At 38.7% G+C, this 19,488-nt stretch overlaps 1 protein-coding gene across 7 annotated transcripts in view; it reads left to right on the plus strand.

Moving 5' to 3' along the window:
* The window catches only part of DDAH1 (dimethylarginine dimethylaminohydrolase 1), a 260,418-nt gene that overhangs the window by 183,232 nt on the left and 57,698 nt on the right, over nt 1-19,488 (plus strand). Inside the window, exon 1 of one of the 7 annotated variants that reach the window (XM_014345894.4) lies at nt 16,084-16,221. The exons of the other annotated variants lie outside the window; for them this stretch is intronic. The gene's annotated coding sequence lies outside the window, so the exon portion shown is untranslated. Of the gene's footprint in view, nt 1-16,083; nt 16,222-19,488 lie in introns of those variants that run through there. 7 annotated transcript variants of the gene reach the window in all.

A 19,488-nucleotide genomic window follows, 5' to 3' on the forward strand; every position in this document is an offset into this window, starting at 1 on the left:
TAAGATTCATCTTCCTTAAATCTTCTAAAACTTGCAAAGACCTCGTGCAGCTTGCTCAAACCTTCACTTCTTTTTCTTTTTTCTTTTTTTTTTTTTTGAGATGGAGTCTCACTCTTGTTGCCTAGGCTGGAGTGCAATGGTGCGATCTCAGCTCACCGCAATCTCTGCCTCCCAGGTTCAAGCGATTCTCCTCCTTCAGCCTTCCGAGTAGCTGAGATTACAGGCATGCACCACCACGCCCAGCTGATTTTGTATTTTTAGTAGAGACAGGGTTTCTCCATGTTGGTCAGGCTGGTCTTGAACTCCCTCCCTCAGGTGATCCACCCACCTTGGCCTCCCAAAGTGCTGGGACTACAGGCATGAGCCACTGCGCCCAATCTCCTCGTTTTCATATTGAAACAAGCAGTCATTCTACCTTAGGGCAAAAATTTACTTTTCTTTTTCCCTCATCTTTCTGACCACACAGAATTGTCATTCAAAAAAATTAGTCTGTTTTCAACTTTCTTTACCAAAAATATATTCTCAGACTTACAACTTTTTTGTATCTCTTTTTCCTACTTAATAGTTCCTTCCTGCCTTGTTTCCATTTTCTTCATAAATCTTTATTGTGAAAAGCCTTTAACCTTTGAATTAGCTGAAATAACTCTTTTCTACAAAAATATATTCTCATGACTTTTTATAAATTTTTTCACCCAAAACACATTTTACTTTCTCTTGGTATACTTTGCATATAGAATTACATATATTAATTAGAATTTTTAACTTTTAGTAACCTTAATTTCTAGTGAAACCTAGGAAGTAAGCAATTTTGAACTATCATATGCCAACATTTTATAACAACACAAGATGACAAAGTATCTATACTTTAATCATTTTTAGCAATTAATGGGTCAGTATTCTAACTTACTTGGAAATGGCTGACATTTCAGGAATATTACTTAATCATATGACTTTAAGATTATGTTACTTTAAGATTTTTGAAACTATGAAGAGTTTATTTAAAACCTTTAACTCACTTACTTTCACCTAATTTACTTGTTCTTAAAAATTATGCTTCAATTGGTCGTTAAACAAAGCTAGCCACTATCTCAAGTTATTTCCTTGTTAACCATTTTTACAGTATGCCAATGTTAGTTGCTACCTAAACAAGAGCCCTAAAGTTAAATATGAGGTTATTTTGTTGGTCAGAAGACACACTGTTTTATTGAACTAGCCTTATTTACCAAAGATTTACCTGTCACATGAACTGAAAGGTATTTGAGTTAGTCTCTTAGCCTGTTTTCTTTTGCTATAACAAAATACCAAAGACTTGGTAATTTATAAAGAAAAGTGGTTTATTTAGCTCATTATTCTAGAGGCTGGAAAGTCCAAGACTGGGCAGCCCATCTGGTCAGCTTCTGGTGAGTGTCTCATGTTGCACCATAACATGGTGGAGAAACAGAAGGGAAAGCAGGCATGGAAAAGGGATAAAACACAGGCGTGACCTCACCTTATAACAACCTGTTTTCCTTTGAGAACTAATCCAGTCTTGTGGAATTAACCCAGTCTCATGAGAAAGACATTAATCTATGTGATTGACCTAATCATCTCTTAAAGACTTTACCTCCCCACATTGTTATATTGGCAGTTAAATTTCAACACGAATTTTGGTGCAGACACACAGCAAACCATAGCATTTAGTGCAGTTTTTCTGATGAAATATTATATTTTGTCACTTACTTTTTCTTTAAGCCAATTAATTAAAGCTTTTTCATATATTTTGGTAGCAAAATATCACATACATATAACACATGTAGACATACAGACACACAGCCAGAAGCAGATCTTAGAGCTTTTATAAGATTCTCTATTTGCCAGTTTTTCAATAGTTTCTCTTTCTTCTTTAGATTATCAATCTCCTGATTACCTGTTCTGCTGTTTTAAATTATTGTTAGCTAGGCAACCCTAAATTTGTCATTCCAAAGGCATGACTCTTAGGTGAGACAATGTAGAAAATTTACATCTCAAAGCACACAACTGAGATCTAAACACCATTATTTGCTGAGACAAGGGCAAAGATTAAGACCCCATAAGACAAGATGGGCAGGAAAAGTACTATAAACACAGTTAAGGTTTGTTATGTGAATTTTAAGCCAATGTCTTTCTCACTGTAAAAATTTCTAATGGTTTTAGGTGCAAAGAAAGAGAAGCCCTTAGAAATGGAGATTTTCTTTATAGATGTAAATTTCTTTTACAAGGGGTTTTTAAATAGCTAAATGTTAGAAAGTTGTATTTTAGAGACCAATTTAGTACAATAGATGGTCATTTTAGATTGTTTATTAATTGGATCACTGTCTTCAGGGTAGAGCCCTCTAATGAATAGGACAAAGAAGGCATTTTCTTTGCCTGGACTCATGGATAGAAAAACTCCTCACAACTGAAATTTTGTTTTTTATTTTGAGGGAGAGACTGTCCCCACAAGTGGAGTTTAAACTGTGTGACTTATGCCTCAGTCTCCTGATCTGTACACTAGAGGTAATAATATCTCCTTCAGAGGGGTATTTTAAGAAGTAAAGATGATACATAGTGTATAGAACAATGCTATAAGTATTAGTTGTTGATGTTGTTATTGCTATTAAGGAGTGTCTTGTGCAAAACAAATATTTCGTTTGAGGGAATAAAACAATTAAAAGAATGGGCAACTGAATTATTGTTATAGAGCAAAATGACCTAGGAGAGACCAAATACTAGGAATCAGCCATGTATGTCAGATGCTTAGAGTGTCCATGTCAAAGACCTTTGGAAACTGCAGGACTTTTATTCTTACATCAGTCCCCATGAAGTCAGGATCTGTGAAGAGTCTGAGATTTTACTTCCTTTCCTTGTAGTTGCATCGTAGTTGACCCACCTCAAAATGGGAAATGTCAGGCCTGAGAGTCATCAGGGGTTCATTTTCTTTCTTTTTTCTTTTCTTTTTTTTTTTTTTTAGACAGAGTCTTGCTCTGTTGCCAGGCTGGAGTGCAGTGGCGCGATCTCGGCTCACTGCAACCTCTGACTCCCTGGTTCAAGCCGTTCTCCTGCCTCAGCCTCCCGAGTAGCTGGGATTACAGGCACATGCCACCACGCCCAGCTAATTTTTGTATTTTTAGTACAGACAGGGTTTCACTATGTTGGCCAGACTGGTCTCGAACTCCTGACCTCGTGATCCGCCCGCCTCAGCCTCCCAAAGCACTGGGATTACAGGTGTGAGCCATCACACCCAGCTCACGGGTTCATTTTCTAACAAGAGCTCAGCAGCACTTATGTTATGAGTTGAATTGATACCCTCTCAGAATTCATATGTTGAAATCCTAACCCCTAGTACCTCAGAATGTGATCTTATCTGGAGATAGAGTCTTCACAGTGGTAATCAAATTAAAATGAGGTAATCAGAGTAGGCCCTAATTCAGTATAACTGTGGCTTTATAAGAAGAGGAAATTTGGACATATAGACATGCATACCAAGATAATACAATGTGAATATGAAGACAGCTATCTATAAGCCAAGGAACGAGGCCTAGAACAGATGCTTTCCTCATAGCCTTAGCAAGGAACCAACCCTGCAGATACCTTGATTTCAAGTTGCTAGGCTCCAGAACTGAGACAATACATTTTTGTTGCTTAAGCCAAAAACAAAAACAAAAATGGAGTTTAATGTAGAATCTCAGAAATCACCACTAAAGAACTTATTCATGTAAGCAAACACCACCTGTTCCCCAAAACCTATTGAAAAAAAAATTTTTTTAAATAAATAGATAAAGTAGAAATCACAGTTCTGGTGTCTACCTACAGGATAACAACTGGAGCTTCCCCCAAAGGCCTGTCAATCCTGGTGGTCAATGTGGAGATTATCAGAGGGTAGACAGCCTGTTTATAATGTTTTCCCTGGAAATATTTGGGGCAGTCTCTTTTCCAATGTCCTGCTTGTTTGCACCAATACCAACAGTTTTTTGGAAACTGTTTTTTCAGTCATTTATTAAAGAAATGCCCCAGAGCAGGCCAAAAGGCCAGCCTAGGTTGTTGGTTGCCATCCAACTGAAACACTTTGGTAATGGCTTTCAAAAAGTTATTTGCAGTTTTTCCCTGCTTTCCATAATGGACCAGGCAGGGCTTGTCAGGTAATACCATTCTGCATCTTTCACCCATTTTGGGGCTTCTCTAATTCTCACCAATATGTGTATTAGTTGGTTGAGCTCAGATATCCTGGGGTTATAAGTTTCAGTGAAGACCCTAAATTTTTCCTACATTTTTCTATATTTATTTATTTATTTAGAGATGGGGTCTCACTCTGTCGCCCAGGCTGGAGTGCAGTGACATAATCGTAACTCACTGCAGCCTCAAACTCCTGGGCTGAAGTGATCCTCCCACCTCAGCCTCCCAAGTAGCTGGGGTTATAGGCATGTGCCACTACACCTGGCTTCTCTTCAGAAAATATTTGGAGGTCTTCTGTAGGTTTAGGAACTTTTTAAACTATGGCCCTTGGCTCTGTTTCTGTCCAAAGAGTATAAGTCACTCAGGGATTACTTCCTGAATTTGGGGTGGTTTTTCTTATAAAGAAAGCATTTAATTGTGTTTTCAGAAAAGGAAGGCATTTAAGACAGAGTTAGTAGACTGACTATTCAGGCAAAGACAGAGGGGAGCAGAATAAGTCAGGTTAATGTTACTGTCCTTCGTATGGATGATATCTCACATTTGTAACTTTTTATTAGCTCTTTGCAATGAATTTTTTTAAAAAGCAATTTTAGAATCCTGTTGTCTGTTTGAGGCTTCTGAATGCCAATTAGAATAACAATCCCATTCTCTCTGCCTAATTATAGAAACTTGGGATTCAAGTACACTTATATGAATGGTCTTGTTCATCTGGAACATTCTGCATAGTAGCCATTATAATTCTATATTATCTGTAGTAAGATTTGATATTTGCAGCTTCCTGAGCCATAATTCTGTATGTGAAAAAGGCAGGCATACTGGAAGGCAGAGTTGTCAGATGTTTAGAAATTAAGGATCCCATTTTTATGTTGGATTTTGGGTCTCTTAGAGCTAGGATGGCTTTGGCTCTAAGATCTCAGTGCTCAAGAAGAGAACAAATAAAGAGGCCCCTGCAGTAATAACCACTTACTGTGACTACCGTCTAAGAAGCTGGCACTGTGGTATGGGGGTGGGTGTGGCAACCCCATGCCCTCTTTGGGTACATTACATCCCAGCACATCCATGTGTTCACCAACCCCAAAGCTTATCAAATCTTGTTATTCAGAAGTTTTTATGGAGTCTAATCTCCAGTCCTTCCCCCTTCCCTTTCCTGGAGGTCAGTAGGTGACATGGTTTGGCTGTGTCCCTACCCAAATCTCATCTTGTAGTTCCTATAATCCCCACATACGCTGTAGAATGTCTTGGGACAGGTGTGTGGAGTAGAGGATGGTGCAGTTGGGTTTTAAATCAGATTCACTCTAATTGCAGATCAGGCTGTGTTCAGTTCTAACTAGAAGGTAGGAGATCTTGCCAGTTCTCCAATTTGGCCATTACCAAGGGACCCCGGATAAAGCTGATATATGATCCCTATTTGTCATTTGTCTCTTCCTAATTAGCCATAAGGTAGAGAAGAGGTGGGAGGTGGTGATTGACACCCCTAACCACCAGCAAATAGGGTGAGGACACTGAGGCAGGACTGGGCTTGACTTAACATAGAAAGATATGCGACCACATATTTCTTTCTATCTTTTGACTTCAGATATAAAAACGACTAGAATTTATTTTCCTATGATAAGTAGTAAAAAAGATGCTTCTGTTTTTCGTTAGAAGTTAAGAGGTCTTCTAGAATCGTCAACTTTGATTACGCATTCTTTTGCTCTTATCACTGAATTATATTAGCATAACTGTAACAGAAATTGTTGATATTTTACTAATGGTGAGCCCACTAGCATGGTGGGCTCTAAAATTCCCTCCCTAACACTTTTTGCTTCCATTGTCTTTTAGGGAGCTAATTCCAACTCCCAACTAGAACATGAGTTCCCCTAGGTCAAGGAGTTAATCTTCCTTGTGTCGTATTCATTCATCCTTTGCTCATTTATTCATTCCATAAAACTTGTTAGCATCTCCTGTTTGGTAGGCACTGTGCCAGGCCCCGTACATTACATGGTTATATAGCCATCAACATCAGAGTAGAGACTCTAGCCTCACAGAGCTCACAATCTCTTATAAAGCCCATCATGATGAGAGGATTTCAACTAAGTGAGTAAAGCATTGAGCACAGTGTCTGAGACAGCATCAGCCACTCAACACACATCTGTTCAGTGAATGGAGAACTCAGCAGTGCTGGAAGTAGCACAGAGTTGGTATTCTGAGACTTCCGTATGGGATTGTCTAGACTCCCAGACTAAAATTTAATAGTTAGTAAATAATATTTATTGAACATTTACTGAGTAGGTCACCATGCTAAGAGCTTTATAAACATCATTTTATTCATCACAACGCTTTGAGATAAAAACAACTTTTATTTTTATTTTTTCCAGTTTGTTTTTGTTTGTTTGTTTGTTTTGAGACAGGATCTCACTCTGTTGCCCAGGCTGGAGTGCATTTAATTTTCATTTTTAGTAGAGACAGGGTCTCACTTTATTGTCCAGGCTGATCTCGAACTCCTGGGCTCAAGGTATCCTCCTGCCTCAGCCTCCCAAAGTGCTGGGATTACAGGTGTGAGCCACCACACCTGGCCTAAAAACAACTGTTAATGATCATTTTATGGGTGAGGAAACTGAGGCTCAGAGTGTAGTATCTTTCCCAATCAACTAGCAACTATCAGAAAAAGGATTTGAACCAAGTTGTTTAATTTCAAAACCTGTGAATGTAATCATTTTGCTACATAGCCTCTTAGGGGTCGTCTATTTGAATTCCTTTAAGTGAATCCTGGGCCGGTGAACTTTAAACAGACTGTCAGTCAGGATGCCAAATACTCCACACTGAAAGTAGATAGAAATAGCTTCATCAGGAGCACAGTGAAGGTGACACTTTCTCCTTTGTGACATTTTTCAGAGAGCCATTGGTGGTCCTAGAGTATTACTATCTACTAGGATTTACTGGGTGCTACATCCAGATAAGCCAAAGAGGAGATGGCTCTGGGTTGTTATAATGACATTTTCATGATTTTTTCATGTAACCTGTCATTTTACACTTTATTAAGTATTCTCATGATTCTGGACAACAGATTTTGAAATGACTCAGAAAAATGAGGCAAATTTAGTGTGTTGTTTCCTTTTATGATTCCAATTGCATTTTTTCATGGGTCACTGTGAACAAGGCTTACAATTATTTTTATATAATGACTTTTTCATTCACATTATTTCTGTAATCTCATAGTTTAATGACTATTACTGTCTATTTATATGACTTGTATTTATAAGACTGGTGTTCAAGAGAAAGTTTATTTTTTCCTAACAATAGTAGTAATGGCACATAACTAAGATTGAGGGATCACTTTGTGTCAGGCTTTTCATTAAGGCTGTTTATATGTATTATTTCATTTAATCATCATATCAACCCTATGAGATAGTCACGATTGTGATCTCCAATTTACAGACAAGGAACCAAAAGTTGTAGAAGTTGAGTGATATAGTTTGGATGTTTGTCTCTCCAGATCTCATGTTGAAATTTGACCCCCAGTGTTGGAGGTGAAGCCTAGTGGAAGGTGTTTGGGTCATGGGGGCAGATCTTTCATGAAAGGCTTGGTGCCATCCTCAGAGTAATGAGTGAGTGCTCACTCTATTAGTTCCCCTGGAACTGATTGTTAAAAAGAACTTGGCACCTCCCCAAGTTCCATTGCTTCCTCTCTCTCACCATGTGATGTCTGCACACAATGACTCCTCTTTCCCTTCTGCCATGAGTGGAAGCAGCCTGAGGCCCTTGTCAGAAGTAGATGCTGGTGCAACGCTTCTTGTACAGCCTGCAGAACTGTGAGCCAAATAAACCTTTTTTCTTTATAAATTACCCAGCCTCCAGTATCCTTTTATAGCATCATAGACAGAAAATTGGTACTGAGGAGTGGAGCATTGCAATAAAAATACCTGAAAATGGGGAAGCAGTCTTAGAACTGGATAATGGACAGAGTTTGGAAGAGTTTGGAGGGCTCAAAAGACAAAAAGACAAGGGAAAGTTTGGAACTTCTTAGAGACTGGCTAATTGGTTGTGACCAGACTCCTGATAGAAATATGGATAGTGAAGCCCAGCTGACAAGGTCTCAAATGGAAGTGAGGAACTTAGTGGGAACTGGAGCAAAGGTCACTTTTGTTATGCCTTAACAAATATCTTGGCAGCATTGTGTCCATGTCCTAGGGATTTGTGGAAGGCTGAATTTAATAGTGATGATGATGAAGGTTATCTGGTAGAAGAAATTTCTAAAAAGCAAAGCACTCAAGAAGTGGTGTAGCTGCTTCTAACAGCCTATAATCAGATATGGGAGCAAAGGAATGAGCTTAAGTTGGAATTTATATTTAAAAGGGAAACAGAGCAGAAAATTTTGGAAAGTTCTCAGCCTGCCTATGTAGTAGGAAGGAAAGAGCACTTTTAGATGAAATCCAAGGATGTGGCTGATCTATTGCTTGCTAGAGAGATTAACATGGATAAAAGGGAGCCAGGTGCTAATAGTCAAGACAATGGGAAAAAGGTCCTGAAGGTGTTTCAGAAACCTTCAAGACCACCTTTCCCATCACAGACCCAGAGACCTAGGAGGTCAGAGTGGTTTCAGGGGAATGGCCCAGGGCACCACTGCCCTATACCACCTCAGGACACTACCCCGCAGTCCCTGCTGCTTTTAGCTCCGGCCAGTTATTTCTCCAATTGTCTGTCTGGAGGGTATAAGCCTTAATAAGCCTTGGTAATTTCCATATGGTGTTAAGTCTTCAGGCATGCAGAATGCAAGGGTGATGGAGGCTTGGCAGCTTCCACCTAGATTTCAGAGGATATATCAGAAAGCTTGAGTGCCCAGGCAGAAGCTTGCTGCAGGGTGGAGCCCCCACAGAGAACCTCTACTAGGGCAGTGTGGCAGGGAAATGTAGGGTAAAAGCCCCCTACACAGAGTTCCCACTGGGGTATTGCTTAATGAAGCTGTGGGAATGGGGCTGCCATCCTCAAGATCCCAGAATTATAGACCCACCAGCAGCATGTACCCTCAGCTTGGAAAAGCTGCAGGCATTGGACTCCAACTCATGAGATCAACCATGTGTGCTGCCCAGCAAAGCTGTGGGGACAGCACTGCCTAAGGCCTTAGGAGCCCACCCCTTGCACCGGTGTGCTCTGGATGTGGGACATAGAGTCAAGGATTGTTTTGGAGCTTTAAGGTTTAACGTCTGCCCTACTGAGTTTTGGACTTGCATGGGGCTTGTTACCCCATTCTTTTGTCCAATTCCTCCCTTTTGGAATCGGACTGTTAACCCAGTGCCTGTACAAACGTTGTATCTTGGAAATAAATAATTTGTCTTTGATGGTACAGGCTCCCAGCTGTAAGTAACTTCCCTTGAGTATCAGATGAGACCTTGGACTTTGGACTTCTGAGTTGATGCTGGAACAAGCTAAAATTTTAGGTGACTGTTGGGATAGAATGATTGCATTTTGCAATATGAAAAGGACATGAGATTTGGGGAACCAGGGAAAGGATTACATACTTTGGATATCATGTTGAAATTTTATTCCCAATGTTAAGAGGTGGGCCTAGTGGGAAGTGTTTGTGTCATGGGGGTAGATCCCTCATGCTTGGTGCCATCCTCCTGGTAATGAGTGAGTTCTCACTCTATTAGTTCCTGCAAGAGCTGCTTGTTAAAAAGAGCCTGGCATCTTCCTTCCCTCTCTCTCCTCCTTCATCTCTCTCACCATGTGATCTCTGCTTATACCTGCTCCCATTGGCTTCCACCATGAGTAGAAGTGATTTGAAGCCCTTCCCAGATGCATATGCTGGCACCATTCTTCTTGTGCAACCTGTGGAACCTTGAGCCAAATACACATCTTTTCTTTATAAATTACCCAGCTTCAGGTATTCCTTTATAACAATGCAAATGCACTAAGGCATGGAGTAATAGCCCAAGGTCACACAACTAGTAAGTAAGTGGTAGATCCTATATTCAAAATGAGGCCTCATTTGTTCCAATATCCATGAGCTCAACTGCTCTCCTATACCATCTTCCTGCCAGGCCGCTCTAACTGCAGAGTAAACTTGCATCAGATAAGAGGTTATGCCTTGATTAAGGCCTTGTGGTCCAAACTTATGGGTTTTCCAGTGGGCAAAATTATTTGAGGAAAAGATTTCACATTTTCCAACTTTTCTTCTTTTGAAATATGTGTTAAAATGAGGTTGCTTTCTTAAAAGCAAACTGTTAAATAATACAGTCAGTAAGCTATAATTTAGTATGTATTTTACTAATGCTTTATTTATTTCTAAGATGATCCTGGTCTTCTTCACCAGCCTTCAGTGGATTGTTTTTCTCCAAGCCATTCTGAATCTGTTTTTGATTCAAGTTAGAAAAGCTCCCTGGCTATAGCCATGGTTCTGTGTTTCCAGCTGCTTTACTCTGTGCCAGTGGCTTTGAGTTCTTCAGCAAAGGTACTCTGGCAGACCAAGTCTGTCTTACTCAGAAGCTTAAATAGATATTGCAGAGGAGAAGAGGAAAAGAATCAGCAGTGATTATTACTTGTACTTCTGAGACTCTGTTAATTGTAATGTCATGGTTAAATTTGCTTATTAACCACTTTGATTCAGACTCATCTTCCAAATACAGTCCAGAGACAGACTGCTATACAGTTATAAAAGGTCTCCTTAATTAGCTTCCAAGTTCCATTAGAGTTAAGGTTGTATCAGAGCTTAGCATTTTAAGTAACATGTAAATAAATCCTAAAGAAGTTTTATCACACTCACTGTCTGCTCCCTTTCATGCCAATGTCACCAAGATCATCAAGAATCACTAAATTTGTTCTTAGAGAAGCAATTTCTAGACCTCCCTTCTGTTCATTTGTTAAGGGGAGAAATGTTGTTCCTCATTGTTTAAATGAGAAAAAATTTTCATTTGAGTTATGGGACATTATATAATGTTGTCACAGAGGTGGTCAGGAAAGAAAAGTAACAATGTTTAGGTGTATAGTCTTGAAGCTTTGACTTCCATCATGAAAGATTAACTGCTACAGGAATTTTTCTTTTGCTGTAAGTAATTAGAAAACTGGACCAACTATGTGAAACAGCTTTTCAGACAGTGCACACAGGAAGTGTAGGACTGATCCCTGAGGGAAGGGAAACAAATGAATTGAGATTACAATTTTCCCAGCTTATTGTCTGGAGGCAGTTTTCAGGCCACAGAGGTGGAGGAGGGGATGCAGAACAGAACCTACTGGTCTTATCAAATTGAGGGGACAAAAAATCAGTTTGGGAGAACTAAAATGGTAGAATTTGCAGGGCAGAGTACTGGAGATGAGGGGCTGCTCAAATACAGCATTCCAGAGATATGCAGGATTGTTACTTGAGTCTTTGGGTAGGTATGTATTTGTCTGTGCATGCATAAGAGGAACTACCCAAAGCTAGAGAAAGAACCAGCAGAAAATAAGCCAGACAATTCCCAGAACTCACGCAGAAATGAGATTATATTCCTAAAAGCCAGAAAGGAGAGACCTCACAATACACAGGGCTTTGAGTAGAGCCTCAGAAGAGCCTTGCCTTAGCAGTGAGGGGAAATCACTACTTAATACCAGAAACTTTACACATCATGATCAAATACAGGAATACCTCAGAGATAGTACAGGTTCCATTCAGATTATTACAATAAAAGCAAATACCACAATAAAGGGAGTCACAGTTTTTTTTGCTTCCCAGTCCATATAAAAGTTATGTTTACATTTTAATGTAGTCTATTAATTGTGGAATGGCATCATGTCTTAAAAATATATATGTATCTCAGTTAAAGAATATTTTATGGCTAAAAAATGCTGACAATCATCTGAGCCTTTAGCAAGTCATAATCTTTTTCTTGGGGAGGGTCTCGTCTCATTGTCAATGGCTGCCGACCTATCAGGGTTGTGGTTGTTGAAGCTTGAGGTGACTGTGGCAATTTTAAAAAGTAAGACAACAGTGAAGTTTGCTGTGTTGATTGACTCTTCCTTTCATGAAACATTTCTCTGTAAGAAGCAATGCTGTTTGATAGCATTTTACTCACAGTAGATCTTCTTTCAAGATTGTAGTCCTCTCAAACTACCATTGCTCTGTCAATCAACCAAGTTTTTGGACTATTCTAAATATTTTATTATCATTTCAACAATGTTTCACAGCATCTTCACCAGGAGCAGTTTCCATCTTGAGAAACCACTTTCTTTGCCCATCCATAAGAAGCAACTCCTCATCCATTCAAGTTTTATCATGACATTGCAGCAATTCAGTCATATCTTCAGGCTGCACTTCTAATTCTAGTTCTCTTGCTATTTCTACCACATCTGCAGTTACTTTCTCTACTGAAGTCTTAAACCATTCACAGTTGGAATCAGCTTCTTCCAAACTTCTGTTAATGTTGATACTTTGACCTCCTCCCATGAATCACAAATGTTCTTAATGACATCTAGAATGATGAATCCTTTCCAAAAGGTTTCCCACTTATTTTGCCCAGATTCATCAGAGGAATCACTGTTTTGGCAGCAATAGCCCTATGAAATGTATTTCTTCAATAATAAGACTTGAAAGTTGAAATTACTCCTTGATTTATGGGTGGCAGAATGAATCTTGTGTCAGCAGGTGTAAAAACAGCATTAATCCCCTTGAGCATTTCTATCAGAACTCTTGGGTGACCAGGTGTATTGTCAATGAGCAGTAATATTTTGAAAGCAATCTTTTTTTCTGAGCAGTAGGTCTCAACAGTGGGCTTAAAATATTCAGCAAACCATGCTGTAAACAGATGTGCTGTTATGCAAGTTTTGTTGTTCCATTTGTAGAGCACAGTCAGAGTCAATTTAGCATTATTCTTAAGAGCCCAAGGATTTTCAGAATGGTAAATGAGCATTGGCTTTAATTTAAGGTAACCAGCTCCATTAACCTCTAACAAGAGAGTCAGCCTGTGTTTTGAAGCTTTGAAGCCAGGATTAACTTCTCCTTAACAGCTAGAGAAGTCCTAGATGACATTTTCTTCCAATATAAGGCTACTGGATTTAATTTGAAAACTTTTGTTTAGTATAACCATCTTCATCAACCATATTCATAACATACAATGCTGTGTGTTAGCTGTAATAGATCTTCTGAATAACTTGTTGCAGCTTCTACATCAGCACTTGCTGCTTCACCTTGTACTTTTATGTTATAAAGATGGCTTCTTTCCTCATAAGCCAGCCTCTGCTACCTTTAAACTTCCAGCCTCTGCTACCTTTAAACTTCTGCAGCTTCCTCACCTCACCTCTTCTCAGATCTCGTAGAATTTAAGAGAGTTGGGGCCTTGCTCTGGATTAGGCTTTGGCTTAAGAGAATATTGGGGCTGGTTTGATCTTCCATCCAGACCACTAAAACTTTCTCCATATCATCAATAAGGCTGTTTTACTTTCTTATTAGTCGTGTGTTCACTAGAGTGGCACTTTTAATTTCCTTCAACAACTCAACTTCCTTTACAATCACAACTTGGCTAACTGGCATGAGAGGCCTAGCTTTTGGCCTGTCTCAGCTTTTAACATACCTTCCTCACTAAGCTTCATAATTTCTAGCTTCTGATTTAAAGTGAGAAATGTACAATTCCTCCTTTCACTTGAACACTTGGAGGCCATGGTAGGATATTAATTGGCCTAATTTCAATATTGCTATGTCTCCAGGAATAGGTAGATCCCCAGGAGAGGGAGTGACAGGGAAACAAACCAGTCAATGGAGTAGTCAGAACACACACACATTTATTGATTAAGTTTGCTGTCTTATGTGGACGTAGTAAGTTTGAAATACTGCAGGAATTAACAAAAATGTGACACAGAGATATAAGCAAGCACATGCTGTTGAAAGAATGGCATCAATAGACTTGCTTGATGCGGGTTTGCCACAAACCTTCAATTTGTAAAAAAAACAGTATCTGCAAATCACAATAAAGCAAAGTGCAATAAAACAAGGTATGCTTGTAACTGAAAACCAGTAGTGAAGAGATAATCTGAAAAGCAGTCAGAGGAAAAATACTCATTGTGTATAAAGGAACAAAGACTAGGATGACAGCGGAATTCCCATTAGAAACAATGCAGGCGTAAAGGCATAAGAATGATATAATGGACTTGGGGACTCTGGGGGAAGGGTGGGAGGGGGGTGAAGGATAAAAGACTACACATTGGGTAACGTGTATACTTCTCGGTGACAGGTGCACCAAAATCTCAGAAATAACCACTGAAGAACTTATCCATATAACCAAAAATCACCTGTTCCCCCAAAACTATTGAAATAAAGAAAAGAAACAATGCAGGCTGAAAACATTGTAATGACAATCTTTGTAAGTGCAAAAAAACAAAAAACAAAAAACACTTGCCAACCTAGAATTCTGTATCCAAAGAATATATCTTTTTTTTTTTTTTTTTTTTTTTTGGATGGAGTTTTGCTCTTGTCACACAGGCTGGAGTGCAGTGATCTCGGCTCACTGCAACCTCCACCTCCCAGGTGCAAGCAGTTCTCCTGTCTCACCCGAGTAGCTGGGATTACAGGCGCCCACCACCACGCCCGGCTAATTTTTGTATTTTTTAGTAGAGATGAGGTTTCACCATGTTGGCCAGGCTGGTCCTGAACTCCTGACCTCAGGTAATCCACCTGTCTTGGCCTCCCAAAGTGCTGGGATTACAGGTGTGAGCCACCACGCCCAGCTAGAATATATCTTTCAGGTCTATAGTTTCTTCTCTGAAACCCAGAGCGCCAGATGTGTTTTAAAATTTATAATTTTTCATATTTTGAAAGTAAACGGAGTATGTCAACCATATTTCATAACACACACACATAAGTCTAAGATAGCACCCTTTAATCAACCACATTAATATATGTGCAGCAAAACCTAGGAATGTTCATTCTAGATGATATAAAGTCTAAAACTTTCATATCAAATCAGGTTTTACTACCAAATTAGTTCAGGCACTAAATTAAAAAAGAATACCCTTGGTTTTCAGAACTTTGGGCTTTCAGAATTGTAAATAAGAGACCTTGTGCTAGTCAGTTTTCTACGTTATGCCTGCCTTACCTCTGATCCTTACCAATCCTTACCTTGTTTGTTATCACAAATAATATGTGACTACAGAAGGCAGCATGGATCATGTAACCAGAGGCCAGTGGGAATATGACCATTTCAGCTCTGCCAGTGCCAGGGACCAAGAATCTGAGACTATGTTGGGATGATTGTACATCCTGGAAGATGCCAGCACAAAATGCTGGGTAAATGCTCATTGTGAATGTCACCTAGGAAGAAAGCAGTGGAGAGGAGGGGATGGACCTGAATTTAACTGAGTTGGAATTTAAAATAATTGAGAAATTACTGGACTTGACTGTGTTTACCCGGATTATCTACTTATAAGAAAATGAAGTTACATTTTTACATAACAGAATTTATAAGTTTTTAAATTATCTACTAAACATTACTTAATGTCATACGGCCTGGTTCATCATCTGTTAAATAGGAAGAATAATACCAACTTCACAAAATTGTATAAGGCTTCAAGGAGAAGATTGAGAAAGAAAAAGAAAACTTCATACACTTAAAAGAAAAATGTAACAGAGAATGTTTGTTAGGTAAGCTTGGGTTTTTAAACCAATGAGCTCTCTGTTGTTTTGGCAGAATTACTCTGGCTCCAGTGTGTGAGATGAATTTGAGAAGGGACAGCTGTTAGAAGGAGACCAGTTAGGAGGCTTTGCAATCATTCAGGCAACAGGGAATGAGGCCTTTTGTTAGGAAATTGCAGTGTACATGGGTTCAAGATCCTTTCCAGTGGTAGAAACATGGAAAAGAGTGAGGAACTCAGAAGGAGTCAAAGATGACCTAAGATTCCAAGGTTGGTGATTAAAGAGGACAGTGATGACATTAACTGAGTTGGAAAGTAAGGATGCCAGCAGGTTTGGGAAATAGATAAGTTCAGTTCAGAGTACAGTGAATATAAGGTCAACAAATGCCTTGGAAAAGAAGACAACAGTGAACAGTAGTATAATGGTGAAGAGTGGTGTGTGGTGTGGCTCTGCAGGCTGACTCTTTCACAAGTTATGTAAGTGTTCTGTGCCTCAGTTTCCTTTCTGTAGAAATGGTAAAGGTAAAAAGCTTTTTGAAGTTTGCCTTTGGAAATATTTTTAATTTAGAATTTTAGCTGTGCCTCATTATCTCTACCTGTCACTATAAATTTTCTGTAGAATAGTGGTTCAAATATTACGTAATTCATGGACTTGTTATGAAGCTTAAATATTAGGTCATCCAGGAAGAGAGCATAGTTGGGCACCATTATTGACTATAGCTATTGCAACCATTTAGTGGGAGGCCGATGCTGTGGATGTGATGGAAAGAGCACTGCTCCCTGCCCTGGGAGACAGAAGACACAGCTCTGAAATATAACTAGCTGGTGGCTTTTAACAAGAGGTTCAGTTGGGCCTCAGTTTGTTCATCTGTGAAAACAAGGGACTGGATAATTCTCTATAAGGCCACTTACATCCCTTAATATTATACGGTTCCCTTGAGGTTAAAAACAAAATTTGCTACAGATAAACCATAATGGAAATAATGTATTCACTTGTAATGGAGCAATAGATTAAGTGCTATTTTAGTGTCTGTGTGCCTGGCCTAAGACATATTTTTGCATTTAAAGCACATTAGGAAATTTAGAAATGGTAAAGGTAAAAAGCTTTTTGAAATTTGCCTTTGGAAATATTTTTAATTTAGAATTTTAGCTGTGCCTCATTATCTCTACCTGTCACTATAAGTTTTCTGTAGAGTTTCAGATAAATGTACGGTGTCTTCTCTGCCTTTTCCTGTTATACTTGCTTAGTGATGTCACAAAACAGCTGTCTGGATGCTTACTTCATTTGCAAGAATAGAATAGGGCATTTCGTTTGCTAGGATTTCCACTTGTTAAAAAGAATCCCAGAGGGCCAGCCATGGTGGCTCATCCCTATAATCCCAGCACATTGGGAGGCCGAGGTGGATAGATCACTTGAGCTCAGGAATTCTAGACCAGCCTGGGCAACATGGTGAAAACCTGTCTCTACAAAAAATACAAAAATTAGCTGGATGTGGTGGCACATGCTTATGGTCCCAGCTACTAGGGAGGCTGAGGTGGGAAGATCTCTTGAATCCCAGAGGTCAAGGCTGCAGTGTGCTGTGATTGTGCCATTGCACTCCAGCCTGGGTGGCAAAGCAAGACCCTGTCTCAAAAAAACAGTAAAAATAAAAATTAAAAATCCCAGGTTCCATAGAGAGGGTACTCCTTTACTATTACTTTTTCTGCCTTCTATAGCAGAGCACAATCCTCTTTCCATTACATTACTAGAAATTTTTATTAATGAAGACATGCTAAGCACATAACCAAAGCTAAGATTTTCGTTTTGGCATATTTACGGAGAAACTATGAGGAGGAGGAGATACAAAATGGCCTCCTCATAATAGCTTACACCTGCTCTATCACTTTACCTTTAATAGGGGTGATTCCATTCACCCTCATTAACTTCTTTTAGCCCTTTTTGGTTTTCCAAATTTGATACCATTTGTGTTGAACAGAATAGTCTTTTACTTATGTCCTTCATAAAATGGCAATATGCAAAATATGATTGAAATAAGGAATGAAGTCCAATAAGTCACTTATAAAATATTCATGCTGAAAACTTTATTCATATGACATGTTTTATGCTCACGTTATATATACATTTGCCAAGTGTTCAGCTGTCAGAAATTAGAGATCAAATACAAAAATTTTGTTACAGTTTGTACTATATATTTTCCAATTCTTTAGGTGGGCAGCCTTCAAATATTAATGAAGAAGAAGAGAGGTTATCAATTTAGTTGGGAAGCCAAATCTTCAGTCATCAAATGGATTACTCAAAAATTTTACTGAACGTGTGTGTGTGTCTACTTGTATGGGGGTGGGGGGATGAGGGGGAGAAGGAAAGAGAAAGATGTTTTGCTTCCTAAAAGAATCTGTGAAGGAAAATCTGGCAGACATTGTAAATCACTTCGATTTTTACATTTTCCTTATCAATACCAATTGAAAAACACCTAGACCATTAACTTTGAATTGTATGGAAACCTCTAAAAATGTACCTGCCTGCCTAATATCAGAGTACCATGGTCCTCACTCTTGTTTTTCAGTGCCAGGCCACATTTATTCTGTGGCCTTTGGGTTTGGTTAGATGGCAGATGGCTCCTCATTTGATGCCATGAAATGATGAAATCCCAGCCAATATGAAAACTTTAAATGAAATCTGTTAATTTATGCTTGGAGTCTAGAAGACAATTTAAATATATATGTATATATAATTAATAATGTATTAATGATTCTAAAACTTTAAAAGTAGAAACAGCTTTCTATTCATAGTCTTAACATTGGCTTTTCATATCAAAACCATTTTTAGTTTATCAGGAATCTTGTTAAACCGTAAACAAGGGGACTTGGGTTCTAATCCTGCTTCTGCCTCTGTGGCAGGGGAGAGTCATGCCAACCTAGTGGGAGTTGGTCACCTGAGCTGTATGACCACAAATGTCTCTTGTGAGTTTTACATTTCATGATTCTGTGAACTAAATATCCTGTGCTAGTTTTTCATTTAATTCTCCAGTCCAGAAATTTACCACACATATATCTGCATGTAGCTTTGACATACATTAGGTGATCACTTAATATTTGGTAAAGTAACAATGTGTTTTGCTACTTCAGATGGATTGTAAAATTACTGTAATTTTGCAGCTTTTTGTATTGGGGCTATTACTTATTTGTGTTGAATCACATTATTGTTGCTTTAACATTTACTTACTCTCGGTGGCTTTGTGCATCATTTAGAGTTGGTTTTTATGCATTCTCACTAAGGTATTTCAGCAGGGAAGCTGCAGGAAAAAAAAAAAACTTTATTTTGCCTAATCTTGGGAACTCTAAAAAGATAGACATAAATATTTTCATAATCATAAGGTAATCCAGGGAGTGAATTTCACTTTTCTCCAGCTTGATTTTGCTAAAAAAAAAGACCATTCTGGATACACAGGCAGCTTATTCCAAACAAGTTACCCTGTGAAAAGAAAAGCTTCTCTAACTCTGCTCACTGGAAAACTGCCTGGATGGAGGCAAGCGTTTAGTACCCTGAATTTGGAGAGACCTAGACTTTCTTCTAAAGCTCTAAGATGGATATAGAATTTAAAAATTATAAGAAAATAACTTTGCTGTTTGATGAAAGAATTTTAAAGTTAAGACATCTGTTTCCTTTATTTGTTTTCCATTACATATTTTCAGTTAATATCTAAATGGGGGATAAACTACTCATCAGGCAGGTAGTGTAAATAG

The sequence above is a fragment of the Pan paniscus genome, chromosome 1, assembly GCF_029289425.2.
Source record: "Pan paniscus chromosome 1, NHGRI_mPanPan1-v2.0_pri, whole genome shotgun sequence".
In the NCBI taxonomy this organism is placed as follows: Eukaryota; Metazoa; Chordata; class Mammalia; order Primates; family Hominidae; genus Pan; species Pan paniscus.